The sequence below is a fragment of the Schistocerca cancellata genome, chromosome 7 (genome assembly GCF_023864275.1).
Source record: "Schistocerca cancellata isolate TAMUIC-IGC-003103 chromosome 7, iqSchCanc2.1, whole genome shotgun sequence".
Lineage (NCBI taxonomy): Eukaryota > Metazoa > Arthropoda > Insecta > Orthoptera > Acrididae > Schistocerca > Schistocerca cancellata.
Window position 1 is genome coordinate 237,439,089 of NC_064632.1, and position 16,859 is coordinate 237,455,947.

Here is a 16,859-nt window from a genome sequence, read left to right on the forward strand (position 1 = left end):
ATGTCCTGGTGTTAACACCAGCACATGCATGAGTCGTCGGTTGCGGAGGCCCATCGCTAAGAGTGTTCGGTGCACTGTGTGTTCACACACACTTGTACTTTGTCCAGCGTTAAAGTCTGATATTAGTTCCATTACAGCTCGCCGCCTATGCTGTTTTACCAGTCTACCCAGCCTACGACGTCCGACAACTGTAATGAGAGGTGGCCACCCAATCCCACGACGTTTGGACATGGTTTCCCCACGTTTTGAAAACACTCACCACAGAACTCCTCGAACACCCAACAAGTCGTGCAGTTTCCGAAATACTCGTGCCGAGCCTCCAGGCCACCACAGTCTGCCCTTGGTCAAACTCAGATCGGTTTCCCTCTACAATTTTTAGGCCCCTATTTTCCTGCGCTATCAAGCTGACTAATTCTTGATGCGACAGGATGTATCCTGTCAGCCGACCTCTCTTTTTGGTCATGTTGTGTCACAAATTCCTTTTCTCCTTAATTATATTCAATACCTCGTCATCGGTTACATCATCTACCCGAGCAATCTTCAGCATTCTTCTGTAGCACCACGTTTCAGAAGCTTCTATTCTCTTCTTGTCTGAACTGTTTACCGTACACCTCTCACTTCCAAGCAATTTTACAGTCCAAATACCTTCAGAAAAGATTTCCTAACACATAATTTAGGTTATATATTAATAAATTACTCTTTTCCTGCAATGATTTTTTTCTTTTTTTTTTTTTTTTTTTTTTTGCTGTAGACGGCCTACATTTTGTATCTCCTCTACTACTTTGCTTTTATGATTTATATTAACAATACTGTTGAGACCGAAATCCGATAGTAGTGTGGTCCTCTTAGCGTCTTTAACGTGTATGGTTCATCGCAAGATGAAGGTGAGAAGCTATCTGTTAATCATATAAAAAGAGAATAGCTTATGGCGGAATGAGTAATGTTTGTAGGGACCTTTGGTCAATGCTCATGAATTAGGCAGTGATTGTAAATGCTCACTGAGTGTTTCAAACAGATCAAACACCATGAAAGACAACAGCTCACAAAGAACATTAATTTTTGTTATATAACTGGAATGATCAATCATTTAATCAGCCCAATTTCTGTGACATTAGCTTCTCGCAGAAAGCCTAGACATGAGGATTCCAGTGCCACATATTGGCCATTCCGATACATTATAAGAATCAAACGAAAATATAACATGGGTGAAATTTGACTGCAAAAGGCCATCACTGCTTTGCATGGAATAACAAAGTGCAGACTATACAATCGAATATGAAGGATACTGGAATATCCCCAAAGACAAAAGAGGCATGCATGCTAATCGGTCTTCGAAACTGTTCAAAGAAAAGGAAGCAGCCTTTATAAACCACATAGGTGCATTGAAGGGAAGAAAGAGCCATCATGGCAGGGAGAAGACTGAAAGAATCATCCTTCCACAAGACCTATCAATAAAAATGTCATAAGTTACATAAAGAAAAAATATCCAGAACATCCTGTTGAATATGAGACCTACCAGAAAATGTTTCTGCATCTACATCTACATGGATACTCTGCAAATCACACTTAAGTGCCTGGCAGGCGGCTCAACGAACCACCTTCACAATAGTTCACCATTATTCCACTCTCGAACAGCGCTCGGACAAAACGAACACCTGTATCTTTCCGTGCGAGCTCTGATTTCCCTTACTTTATTACGATGGCCGTTTCTTCCTATGAAGTCGACGTCAACAAAATATTTTCGCGTTCGGAGGGGAGAGCTGGCGGTTGAAATTTCGTGAAGAGAATCCGCCGTAATGAAAAACGCCTTTGTTTTAATGGTGTCCCTCCAAAACCTGAATCGTGTCCGTGGCACTCTTTCCCCTATTTTGCGAATAATACAAAACGTGCTGCTCTTCTTTGAACTTTCTCGATGTATTCTGCTTATCCGATCTGGAAAGGATCACAGACCGCGCAGCAGTCTGTTACAGTTTGTAAGTGTTCTGCTAATATAAAGCAATCTTTGGATTGCCTTCCCCACAACGCTTTCCATGTGTTCTTTCCAATTTAAATTTTTCGTAATTGTAATTTCTGGGTATTTAGTTGAATTTACGACCTTTAGATTAGACTGATGTAACCGAAGTTTAACGGATTCCTTTTAGCACTCATGTGGATGACCTTAGACTTTCCGTTATTTTGTGCCAATTGCCAATTTTCGCGCCATTCAGGTATCTTTCGTAAATCGTTTTGCAATTTGCTTTGATCTTCTGATGAGTTCAGCATCACCTGTAAACAACCTAAGACGGCTGCTCAGATTGTCTCCTAAATCATTTGTATAGATAAGGAACAGCAGAGGGCCTACAACACTAGCTTGGAGAACGACAGAAATCGCTTCTGTTTTACTCGATGACTTTCCATCAATTACTACGAACTGTGGCCTCTATGACAGGAAATCACGATTCCAGCCACATAATTGTGACGATATTCCACAAGCACGCTATTTCACTACAAGCCGCATGTGTTGCAGAGTGTCAAAGGCTTTTGGAGATGTAGAAATACGGAATCAATTTGAAATGCCTTGTCGATAGCACTGAACACTTCGTGAGTTTAAAGAGCTAATTGTGTTTCACACGAACGATGTTTTCTAAATACGTGTTGACTGTGTGTGTCTGGACCTCTTCGAGGTAGTTAATAATGATAGAACACAATGTATCTTCCAGAATCCTGCTGAATATCGACGTTAATGACATGGGCCTATAATTTAATGGATTACGCCTACTGCTTTTCTTGAATATTGGCGTGGCCTGTGCAATTTTCCTATCCATAGGTACGAATCTTTCGTCGAGTGATCGGTTGTATATCACTGTTAAATATGGAGCTATTGCATCAGCATACTTTGAAAGGACCCTAATTGGTATACAGTCCCAGAAGACTTGCTTTTATTACGTGATTTAAGTTGGTTCACTTCTCCGAGGATATTTACTTCTACGTTACTCATGTTAGCAGCTGTTCTGATTCGAATTCTGAAATATTTACTTCGTCTTCTTTTGTGAAGGAATTTCGAAAGGCTGTATTTAGTAACTCTGCTCTTGCATCACTGTCGTCGACAGTATTGCCATTGTTATCACGCAGAGAAAGCATTGACTGTGCCTTGCCGCTAGCATACTTTACATATGATGAGAATCTCTTTGGGTTTTCTGTCAGGTTTCGAGATAAAGTTTCGATGTGGAAACTATTACAAGCATATCGCATTGACGACCGCGCTAAATTTCGAGCATCTGTGAAAGATCGTCAATCTTGCAGATTTTGCGTTCGTTTAGAGTTCGCACGCTTTTTTCGTTGTTTCTGCAACAGTATATGGCTCTGAGCACTATGGGACTTAACTTCTGAGGTCATCAGTCCCCTAGAACTTAGAACTACTTAAACCTAACTAACCTAAGGACATCACACACATCCATGCCCGAGGCAGGATTCGAACCTGCGACCGTAGCGATCGTGCGGTTCCAGACTGAAGCGCCTAGAACCGCTCGGCCACACTGGCCGGCTGCAAAAGTATACTAACCCGTTTTGTGTACCAAGGGAGATCAGACCCGTCGTTTGTTAACTTATTTGGTATAAATCTATCAACTGCTGTCGATACTATTTCCCCCCCATGAACCATGGACCTTGCCGTTGGTGGGGAGGCTTGCGTGCCTCAGCGATACAGATAGCCGTACCGTAGGTACAACCACAACGGAGGGTGATCTGTTGAGAGGCCAGACAAACGTGTGGTTCCTGAAGAGGGGCAGCAGACTTTTCAGTAGCTGCAAGGGCAACAGTCTGGATGATTGACTGATCTGGCCTTGTAACAATAACCAAAACGGCCTTGCTGTGCTGGTACTGCGAACGGCTGAAAGCAAGGGGAAACTACGGCCGTAATTTTTCCCGAGCGCATGCAGCTTTACTGTATGATTAAATGATGATGGCGTCCTCTTGGGTAAAATATTCCGGAGGTAAAATAGTCCCCCATTCGGATCTCCGGCCGGGGACTACTGAAGAGGATGTCGTTATCAGGAGAAAGAAAACTGGCGTTCTACGGATCGGAGCGTGGAATGTTCAGATCCCTTAATCGGGCAGGTAGGTTAGAAAATTTAAAAAGGGAAATGGATAGGTTAAAGTTAGATATAGTGGGAATCAGTGAAGTTCGGTGGCAGGAGGAACAAGACTTCTGGTCAGATGCCTACAGGGTTATAAACACAAAGTCAAATAGGGGTAATGCAGGAGTAGGTTTAATAATGAATAGGAAAATAGGAATGCGGGTAAGCTACTACAAACAGCATAGTGAACGCATTATTGTGGCCAAGATAGATACGAAGCCCACACCTACTACAGTAGTACAAGTTTATATGCCAACTAGCTCTGCAGATGACGAAGAAATTGAAGAAATGTATGATGAAATAAAAGAAATTATTCCGATAGTGAATCATCATCATCATCATCATCATCATCATCATCATCATTTAAGACTGATTATGCCTTTCAGCGTTCAGTCTGGAGCATAGCCCCCCTTATACAGTTCCACAATGATCCCCTATTCAGTGCTAACATTGGTGCCTCTTCTGATGTTAAACCTATTACTTCAAAATCCTTCTTAACCGAATCCAGGTGCCCTCTCCTCGGTCTACCCCGACTCCTCCTACCCTCTACTGCTGAATCCATGAGTCTCTTGGGTAACCTTGCTTCTCCCATGCGTGTAACATGACCCCACCATCTAAGCCTGTTCTCCCTGTTGCTACATCTATAGAATTCATTCCCAGTTTTTCTTTGATTTCCTCATTGTGGACACCCTCCTGCCATCTACTAGTACCTGCAATCATCCTAGCTACTTTCATATCCGTAACCTCAACCTTGTTGATAAGGTAACCTGAATCCACCCAGCTTTCGCTCCCATACAACAAAGTTGGTCGAAAGATTGAACGGTGCACAGATAACTTATTCTTGGTACTGACTTCCTTCTTGAAGAAGAGAGTAGATCGTAGCTGAGCGCTCACTGCAGTAGCTTTGCTACACCTCGCTTCCTCTTCTTTCACTATGTTGCCATCCTGTGAGAATATGCATCCTAAGTACTTGAAACCGTCCACCTGTTCTAACTTTGTTCCTCCTATTTGGCACTCAATCCATTTATATTTCTTTCCCACTGACATTACTTTCGTTTTGGAGATGCTAATCTTCATACCATAGTCCTTACATTTCTGATCTAGCTCTGAAATATTACTTTGCAAACTTTCAATCGAATCTGCCATCACAACTAAGTCATCCGCATATGCAAGACTGCTTATTTTGTGTTCACATATCTTAATCTCACCCAGCCAGTCTATTGTTTTCAACATATGATCCATAAATAATATGAACAACAGTGGAGACAGGTTGCAGCGTTGTCTTACCCCTGAAACTACTCTGAACCATGAACTCAATTTACCGTCAACTCTAACTGCTGCCTGACTGTCCATGTAAAGACCTTTAATTGCTTGCAAAAGTTTGCCTCCTATTCCATAATCTTGTAGAACAGACAATAACTTCCTCCTAGGAAACCGGTCATATGCCTTTTCTAGATCTATAAAGCATAGATACAATTCCCTGTTCCACTCATAACACTTCTCCATTATTTGCCGTAAGCTAAAGATCTGGTCCTGACAACCTCTAAGAGGCCTAAACCCACACTGATTTTCATCCAACTGGTCCTCAACTAATACTCGCACTTTCCTTTCAACAATACCTGCGAAGATTTTACCCACAACGCTGATTAAAGAGATACCTCTGTAGTTGTTACAATCTTTTCTGTTTCCATGTTTAAAGATTGGTGTGATTACTGCTTTTGTCCAGTCTGATGGAACCTATCCCGACTCCCAGGCCATTTCAATTATCCTGTATAGCCATTTAAGACCCGACATTCCACTGTATTTGATGAGTTCCGACTTAATTTCATCCACCCCAGCCACTTTATTGCACTGCAATCTATTGACCATTTTTTCCACTTCCTCAAATGTGATTCTATTTCCATCATCATTCCTATCCCATTCTACCTCGAAATCTGAAACATTACTGATCGCATTTTCACCTGCATTGAGCAACTCTTCAAAATATTCCCTCCATCTGCCCAAGGCATCCACAGGATTCACCAGCAGTTTTCCTGACCTGTCCAAAATACTTGTCATTTCCTTCTTACCTCCCTTTCGAAGACTGCTAATTACACTCCAGAATGGTTTTCCAGCAGCTTGACCCATAGTCTCCAACCTGTTTCCAAAGTCTTCCCACGATTTCTTCTTGGATGCTGCAATTATCTGTTTGACTTTGTTTCTATCTTCAACATAAGTTTCTCTGTCTACCTGGGTTCTGGTATGCAGCCACTTTTGATACGCCTTCTTTTTCCTTTTACAGGCTGCCTTGACTGTATCATTCCACCAAGCTGTTTGCTTCATCCTACTTTTACACACTACTGTTCCAAGACATTCTTTAGACACTTCTAGTACTGTGTCCCTGTACCTTGTCCATTCCTTTTCCAATGACTGTAATTGACTACATTCAACTAACTGGTACCTTTCTGAGATCGCTGTTATGTACTTGTGCCTGATTTCCTTATCCTGAAGTTTCTCCACTCTTATCCTCCTACATATGGACCTGACCTCCTGCACTTTCGGCCTCACAATCCCAATTTCACTGCAGATTAAATAATGATCAGTGTCATCAAGGAATCCCCTGAATACACGTGTGTCCCTCACAGCCTTCCTGAATTCCTGATCTGTTATTATATAGTCAATGACAGATCTGGTTCCCCTGCCTTCCCAAGTATACCGGTGAATGTTCTTATGTTTAAAAAAGGAGTTTGTGATTACTAAGCCCATACTGGCACAGAAATCCAAGAGTTGTTTCCCGTTCCTGTTGGCCTCCATATCCTCTCCAAATTTACCCATAACCTTTTCATACCCTTCTGTTCGATTTCCAATCCTGGCGTTAAAATCACCCATGAGCAGAACACTGTCCTTGCCCTTTACTCTAACAACTACATCACTGAGTGCCTCATAAAAACTATCCATCTTATCTTGATCTGTCCCTTCACAATGCGAATATACTGACACAATCCTAATTTTCTTGCTAGACACTGTCAAATCTATCCACTTCAGTCGTTCGTTTACATACGTTATTGCAACTACGCTGGGTTCCATTTCTTTCCTGATGTAAAGCCCTACACCCCATTGTGCTATTCCTGCTTTGACTCCTGACAGGTAGACCTTGTATTCTCCCACTTCCTCTTCTTTCTCACCCCTTACCCGAATGTCACTAACAGCTAAAACGTCCAGCCCCATCTTACTTGCAGCCTCTGCCAGCTCTACCTTCTTCCCAGAGTAGCCCCCATTGATATTAATAGCTCCCCATCTCATTACCATTTGTTTGCCAAGTCGTATCTTAGGAGTCCCTGGTTTGTCAGTTAGAGGTGGGACTCCGTCACCTCCAAAGGTCCGAGGCATTTTGCTCTGATTATTGCCAGCATCATATTTAAAGTACCAGGGAAGCAGGTTGCTAGCCTTACTTGCCCCGAGCCCCATTGGGTTTTACCCCTAACGGCTGAAGGCCTAACCGGTGGATTTGGTAGTCTTTGCCGTATATGCACAAAGGTGACCACGACTTAGAATATGTCGGAGACGCCCAGCCTTATTCCAAAGTAACTGGTACCCCGACTGTCGGGACCACTTACTTGGCCACTCATACGTTGCCCGTAGTTCATGAACTAGGACATGACTACAGGAACCCACACCATGAACCACTCAGATAGTGAAGGGAGACGAAAATTTAATAGTCATGGGTGACTGGAATTCGAGTGTAGGAAAAGGGAGAGAAGGAAACGTAGTAGGTGAATATGGATTGGGGCTAAGAAATGAAAGAGGAAGCCGCCTGGTAGAATTTTGCACAGAGCACAACTTAATCATAGCTAACACTTGGTTTAAGAATCATGATAGAAGGTTGTATACATGGAAGAACCCTGGAGATACTAAAAGGTATCAGATAGATAATATAATGGTAAGGCAGAGATTTAGGAACCAGGTTTTAAATTGTAAGACATTTCCAGGGGCAGACGTGTACTCTGACCACAACCTATTGGTTATGACCTGTAGATTAAAACTGAAGAAACTGCAAAAAGGTGGGAATTTAAGGAGATGGGACCTGGATAAACTGAAAGAACCAGAGGTTGTACAAAGTTTTAGGGAGAGCATAAGGGAACAATTGACAGGCATGGGGGAAAGAAATACAGTAGAAGAAGAATGGGTAGCTTTGAGGGATGAAGTAGTGAAGGCAGCAGAGGATCAAGTAGGTAAAAAGACGAGGGCTAGTAGAAATCCTTGGGTAACAGAAGAAATATTGGATTTAATTGATGAAAGGAGAAAATATAAAAATGCAGTAAATGAAGCAGGCAAAAAGGAATACAAACGTCTCAAAAATGAGATCGACAGGAAGTGCAAAATGGCTAAGCAGGGATGGCTAGAGGACAAATGTAAGGATGTAGAGGCTTATCTCACTAGGGGTAAGATAGATACTGCCTACAGGAAAATTAAAGAGACCTTTGGAGATAAGAGAACCACTTGTATGAACATCAAGAGCTCAGATGGAAACCCAGTTCTAAGCAAAGAAGAGAAAGCAGAAAGGTGGAAGGAGTATATAGAGGATCTATACAAGGGCGATGTACTTGAGGACAATATTATGGAAATGGAAGAGGATGTAGATGAAGATGAAATGGGAGATACGATACTGCGTGAAGAGTTTGACAGAGCACTGAAAGACCTGAGTCGAAACAAGGCCTCTGGAGTAGACAACTTTCCATTGGAACTACTGACGGCCTTGGGAGAGCCAGTCCTGACAAAACTCTACCATCTGGTGAGCAAGAGGTATGAGACAGGCGAAATACCCTCAGACTTCAAGAAGAACATAATAATTCCAATCCCAAAGAAAGCAGGTGTTGACAGATGTGAAAATTACCGAACAATCAGTTTAATAAGCCACAGTTGCAAAATACTAACACGAATTCTTTACAGACGAATGGAAAAACTAGTAGAAGCCGACCTCGGGGAAGATCAGTTTGGATTCCATAGAAATATTGGAACACGTGAGGCAATACTGACCTTACGACTTATCTTAGAAGAAAGATTAAGAAAAGGCAAACCTACGTTTCTAGCATTTGTAGACTTAGAGAAAGCTTTTGACAATGTTGACTGGAATACTCTCCTTCAAATTCTAAAGGTGGCAGGGGTAAAATACAGGGAGCGAAAGGCTATTTACAATTTGTACAGAAACCAGATGGCAGTTATAAGAATCGAGGGACATGAAAGGGAAGCAGTGGTTGGGAAGGGAGTAAGACAGGGTTGTAGCCTCTCCCCGATGTTATTCAATCTGTATATTGAGCAAGCAGTAAAGGAAACAAAAGAAAAATCCGGAGTAGGTATTAAAATCCATGGAGAAGAAATAAAAACTTTGAGGTTCGCCGATTAGATTGTAATTCTGTCAGAGACAGCAAAGGACTTGGAAGAGCAGTTGAACGGAATGGATGGTGTCTTGAAGGGAGGATATAAGATGAACATCAACAAAAGCAAAACGATAATGGAATGTAGTCGAATTAAGTCGGGTGATGTTGAAGGTATTAGATTAGGAAATGAGACACTTAAAGTAGTAAAGGAGTTTTGCTATCTGGGGAGCAAAATAACTCATGATGGTCGAAGTAGAGAGGATATAAAATGTAGATTGGCAATGGCAAGGAAAGCGTTTCTGAAGAAGAGAAATTTGTTAACATCGAGTATAGATTTAAGTGTCAGGAAGTCATTTCTGAAAGTATTTGTATGGAGTGTAGCCATGTATGGAAGTGACACATGGACGGTAAATAGTTTGGACAAGAAGAGAATAGAAGCTTTCGAAATGTGGTGCTACAGAAGAATGCTGAAGATTAGATGGGTAGATCACATAACTAATCAGGAAGTATTGAATAGGATTGGGGAGAAGAGAAGTTTGTGGCACAACTTGACCAGAAGAAGGGATCGGTTGGTAGGACATGTTCTGAGGCATCAAGGGATCACCAATTTAGTATTGGAGGGCAGCGTGGAGGGTAAAAATCGTAGAGGGAGGCCAAGAGATGAATACACTAAGCAGATTCAGAAGGATGTAGGTTGCAGTAGGTACTGGGAGATGAAGAAGCTTGCACAGGATAGAGTAGCATGGAGAGCTGCATCAAACCAGTCTCAGGACTGAAGACCACAACAACAACAACTATTTCTTTGAATTCAAGCCACACCTGGTCTACACTTATATTGTTAGGAAGGCGTCACATGAATTAGATAAACTTTTCGTTTATTTTTTGGATATTTGGAAGTTACAATAGTCAACCTCGCTACGACAACCCTGTGTTTACTAATCCCCGTATCTGTTTTGATGCTCGTTATTAGCTCAGGATTATCTGCTGCTAAGAGGTCAAGTGTGTTTTCACAACCGTTTAATATTCGCGTTTAGCACAATTTCGGATGATGTTTTGTGTGTACTTCCGGGTTTAAACACGTATTTTTGCTAACATATCGAAGGTAAACTAAAATCTCCACCAACTGTAACTGTATGAGTCGGGTACGTGTCTAAAATTACACTGAAGTTTTCTTTGAATCTTTCAGCAGTTGTATCATCTGAGTTGGGAGGCCGGTAAAAGGATCCAATTATTATTTTATTACTCTTGACAAGAATGACCTCTGCTCATACAAACTCAAAGGAAGTATCTGCTTTAATTTCGCTACAGGATAAACTACTTCTAATAGCAACAAACACGCCACCGTCAACTGTTTTTAGCCTATACTTTCGGAACACTGTAAGGTTCTTAGCGAAAATTTCGGCTGAAGGCTTTAGCCAGCTTTCAGTGCCTATTACGATTTGAGCATCAGTGCTTTCTATTAGCGTTTGAAGCTCTGATACTTTCCCAACACCGCTACGACAATTTACAACCATTATAACGATATTTCCTGTATCTACGATCTTCCTATGTTCGACCTGCATCATTTGACACTGAAGCCTTTTTTGCATTACCCCGAAAGCCTCTTAACATAAAAGACTGCCCAGTCCACGCCACTCAGCCCCTGCTACTCGTTACTCGTATAGCCGCCTCCTGCATGTGGTGGACTCCTGACCCATTCAGCGGAACCCGAACCCCAACCACCTTATGGCGCAAGTCGAGGAATCTGCAGCCTGCTAGGTCACAGAACTGTCAGAGCCTCCGATTCAGATCCTCCACCCGGCTCTGTACCAGAGGTCCGCAATCAGACCTGTAGACTATACCGCATTTCGCAAGCAAGACTGGCAGAGTTTACCACTTCTGTTAGTCGCCTGAAATTAGAGAGAATTACTTCTGATCCAAAGTGACACACATCATGGTGGCCGGTGCAGGCCGACTGGAGGACTCAAACGTGCTGGACGTCCGTTGGACCCGCACAGGCGGCCCACAACAGTGACGCCCGTACACTGCAGCTTCAAGCTGTGTGACTGAAGCCATTACAGCCTGGAGCTGAGAGCAAAGTGTCACCAACTCGGCTCGCCTCCACACACAGCCATCACAGTCCCTATGCATACTAAAGACCATGGCAAACTATACTAAACAGGCAAACAAGGACAATCGACATGTGCTGCAGAACTCTACTGTAGACATGAAGGAAAACACAAGAACTGTGTCCAATAAATTAGATTAACACCCAGGGACAGGAAATTCAATTTATCATTTAGGGCCCACATTCTGATACCTTCCTGATATTTTTTAAAAATTCAGGCAGAATTAAAATGTTTCAATGCAAAGCCTTACCATAATATCTCTGAGAAAAAGAAAAGTTAGAAATCGAAAATAATATCAAAGTATTTAGTAAGGAAGACCAGTTTCAGAAGCTAAGGGCTATCAGATGTTATTCAAAAAAGCGAAAAGAGAGGAAATAATGTACAAGATAGTCGAAAATGAAGCAATATGCACCGACTGTCAACAAATTCTACCCTTGACAAATATCAGCTGAACAACATAAAGAAGAGACGACAGCCTACCAAAACGTGACAGACTTACCACGTTCTTTTCGTCGTAAAGAGGCATTTTATTTTCATTTTTCGTCTTTTTTGCTGTACAGTTTCGATTTTTAGTTTTTTAATGTGTTTACTTTACAATAATTAAATTTGGCATCATAATTATATCGATTACACTCGATTGGAGGGTTTTAAGTATTTCTTTGTGATCCTGAATATTTTTATTTCCTCTCCTGAAAAATGTACGAAATGTGGTTCAAAAATGGTTCAAATGGCTCTGAGCACTATGGGGCTTAACATTTGAGGTCATCAGCCCCCTAGAACATAGAACTACTTAAACCTAACTAACCTAAGGACATCACACACATCCATTCCCGAGGCAGGATTCGAACCTGCGACCGTAGCGGTCACGCGGTTCCAGACTGTAGCGCCTAGAACCGCTCGGCCACTCCGGCCGGCTACGAAATGTGACTTACCCGTTTTTTTCCATGGGCTCTTCATATTTGATAAATAACGATTGCGCTGTGCAGTAGAAGTGGCAACGATTCAAGCTCAACTGAGATCCGGCTGCCCTGGACACCGTTTGCAGAACAGTTTGCAGTACAGTTTCCCAACATTAAAATATTTTAGCGTAGTGACCATTTAATGTTGTCTGTCCGTAGTATACCAGACGTTGTATCGATTCTATAACGATTCTGATTTCGCATTTCCTGAAAGTTGTGCTAGGGAAATGGCAATGTAGTGCGCTTAAACCGACCCCCCTCCCTCCCTCCCCCCCCCCCCCCCCCACACACACACACTAATACTAATAGAAATAAACAATCATAAGATAAGTAACGTAGGCCGTTAGCATTTTTACTGTAAGAAGCTGCTATTAGCGTGACGCAGCAGAGTGTGGATGCAGCACTGACAGGAGGCGGAGCCCTTTCCCGGAGCTCTAATCTGAGGCGGGCAGAGAGGTAGTACGGATATTGCTGTCAGCCGCACTTGACGGGGTTAATACGATAAACGAGCGGCACTGGCGCCGCTCCTGCTGGCCGCCGCAGAGGCCGGCGGACCAGGCACAGCGCGTGTCCACCTTCTACTGACTGTATGTGCCGCCCGTCCTTAGAGAACGTTTCATCAAGCTTTATGTGCTGTTGCATGTCATTCTGAAACTACAGCAAGAAAGCACAGACTATGTTACACTATTACAAGTCTCCCGGAGACATTCAAGTGGATTAACGGCAGTTATCGCGAGATGTACATTCTCGGCGGAAAAAATTCTTGACAGACTCCTTCTAGGGCTGTTTTACTGGCAAAGCTACTGTAATAGCCTCTCCTGGTGCTGACCGTTCTTGCTAAAATAGGCACTCGTCTCGCAGCTTTCTGTCCGCACCGTGACTCGAGCAATTGCTTCCTCTCTTACTTTCAGGTGTAATTAACTTGCGCCTCTCGTTTGCTACTGATAAAAATTAAGAACGGCTCGAAAGATTACACGATAAGAGTCGTAGACACACTCAAGGAAACATATATTGGATAAAACCATCTGATGAGATACAAGGAACCGAAATAAATTGGGAAATGCGCTTAAACTGTACTACTTGTAAAGGTCATTGGACCGACAGTCACGTTTAGGTCAACTGGAGAAAATTACGCACCATAGATGGAATAAATGGCTCTGAGCACTATAGGACTTAACATCTGAGGTCATCAGTCCCCTAGAACTTACAACTACTTAAACCTAACCAACCTATGGACATCACACATATCTATGCCCGAGACAGGATTCGAGCTGCGACCGAAGCGGTCACGCGGTTCCAGACTGAACCGCCTAGAACCGCCGGCCACCGTCAATGGAAATTCAGGCTAGAGAGAGAGAGAGAGAGAGAGAGAGAGAGGGAGAGAGAGAGAGGGAGGGAGGGAGGGAAAGTGGCAAATAATGCTAAGGCAGCAATGGAAATCGGTACCAATGTGGCAGCAGTGACAGCAGTTATGTTCCAAAACGCCGCTCATAAAAACGGAGTTTTTCCATGGTTCGTACCTCGGGTTCTACTGGCGAGACAAAAGGTAGGGCCAACTGCTTTGGATAGCCCTTGCTTGGGCTAGGGACTATTCGTATGCCCGACAGAAGGGTCGTCTTAGTATCCTACAGTACAAGGTCAATTTTTAAACATTATACACTTTCTGCAGCTTTGACAAACGGAGCAAATCGTTTGGTTCTTTTTGCATTAGATGTGTTCCACGGTACGCCTTATGGGTCTTATGGACCCCCGCCCCCCATTTAGTTCATGTGCAGGTCCTGAAAAATAACCGAAAAACACGATTTTTGAGTACCAAAACGAAACCACGGATTCCAAGATGGCTATGCACAGCAAATGGCTGAAGTATTTACAACATATTCCTAATATCCCGATCTCGAATAGCGTTAAAAATTTTACTGATGTTTTCGAGGTACAGAAGGTCGAAGTTACCCTGCTTGCACAAGTGAAATACGCGCGTAAAATCTAGTCTAAAGCGGAACCTAAATAATAAATAACCTCAGCAAATTTGTCAATTTTAACGGAATGTTCTATAGGCATTTATCTAGAAATACCATATTTTCGTATTCCAAAATATTTATCCGTAATCGATAAACACCCAAAAAAACTTGGTCTTTGAGTAGCAAAACCGAGCTACGGATTCCAAGACGACTATGCACAGCAAATGGCTGTAATTTATACTATATATTCTTAAGATCCTGACTTGGAACACTTGAAAGCTTTCTTCATTTCTTTGTCCGTTTCCAAGATACAGAGGATCAAAGTTACACTATTGTACGAATAAAATATGCACGCAAAACCCGGTGAGAGGCGAAAACGTGGTTTATAAAGCGTCATACCACGGAGAAATACGCCGTTAAGTGTCTGTGTCATCTTCAGAAGGGTTCTGGAAACTCCATGTCGTAGCACTGAAGCATACGCAAAATTCTTGTGCACATAGAGTCTGGTGCGAAGTGCAACATTATGTTTAAGTTATTTCAGTTTCACGTAAGTAAACTATGAAGATTATACTGACCCACAAAGTTCTTTTCCCATCAATGTGACGTCCCGCTGGAGCAAGGAGAAGAGGGGAACTAGCGAAAAATAGCCCTATCGGAGCACAAAAAAATGAGAATATGTTCCTGGTTATTTAAAAGACTGACAGAAAAGTGGGGTACCAGCTGCCTCAATCTACCTTCCTCAGCATCTCTAAAAATTTTCCCCGAACATTTTGGTATGCGAAGATATTGGTGCTTTTAAAAGCTCAGAGAAGGAAGGAGGCAGTAGCAGTGGGAAAGAGTCGATAAACTAATAAGGGAAGACGGTAGACAACGGTTGTGGTAAGAAAGAGAGAAGGAGACAATGGTAGTGTGAGAGAAACAGAGGGACACAGTGGCACTGGAGCGTACTTGACGGTGACAGGAAAGGGCTAGGAAAAGAGTGCAGGAGACAGCGTTAGTGGGAGAGGAATAATGAGAAGGAGAAATTGGACAAGGGTGAGAGCCAGTGATACTGAGAGACAGAGTCTATTACAGTGACAACGAGGACGTGAGAGCCAGTGTCAGTGACAAGAGACAGCGGCAGTGGGAACGAATGAATGGGATAGTACCAGTAAGAGAGAGCAAGAGGGAGACAGTGACCCCGAGAGGAGACTGTAATAGTGGGACAGAGCAATAGGATAGAGCAGAGGAGACTGTGGCTGTGACAGTTAAAGAAACACAAAGGAGTGATGACAATGAGTTGGGCTGAATGAGTGAGTGAGACTCGACAAGTGGGAGTGGATAGGTGTGAGCGACTTACAGCAATGGACTAACGGGTGTGAGCGTGTTACAGTTAGGGGAACTTGTGGGAATGAGATATGAACTGCATGGTAAAAAGAGCGCAAAATTGCTCAAATGCCAATATCTTTGGGGAAATTTTTAAAGGTGCTGAGGAAGGTAGAATGAGGGAGCTGCTACCCCACTTTTCAAACATAGTCTTAAGCACATTAGTCTTTTTCACGCTTGATAGGAAAATCTTTCCATATTAATTCATTGATTAATACATACATGTAACATACAGAAGTTTGGTTTGGTTCGGGGAGCGTGCTCAGACAGCCGAAGTTGTACGGCGACGACTCGCAGTGAGTGGGAAATCCGGGTTCGACTCACGGTGCAGCACAGATTTTCATATATCGCTTTAGTTAGTACATCAACACCTATGACAGTTAAATTGAACTTCAGGAATAAATTTCAACAATGGCATTTCCAAATATCAGCTTCTATCCTCTTGAAACCAGGAATTCCAAGTGGAAAGACAGGAGCTTTTTCTTTTATAAAGAAGCAGGAATTCGTGACATCCGTAACACATCTCAACAAGTTACTATCAAGTACAATAATTTCTGAAGCAGACCTGATATTCTAATAACTATTTTATACAGAACGGTAATTGACGACTTCGTTGTTTATGCACAGGGATGCTAGGGTGCTGTTTTTGGACTGGAAGCCAGATAAAGTGATTTATCTTAGTAGCTGACTCTATTTTCGACACTATTTTCTTTCAATATGTAACCACTGAAGCATCGGTGTGTAAAATTATAGGCTACAATTGGCAGGGGATATGGGCAGGCGATATTAAGTTGAAAGAGAAATATAGCACCACGACAACCTCAAGTTATTTAACAATAGAGTTTGATGACAGAATTAAGAAGGCTGCAGCAATGACACAATAAAAATGGAATATGAATGTTAATCATGGTTACGATAATTTCCTTTTCTTTTCTACTCATTTAACATTTAGTTTTTTTTTCAGTAACTTCCGTGCTTGCTCTCATAGTTATGCGGA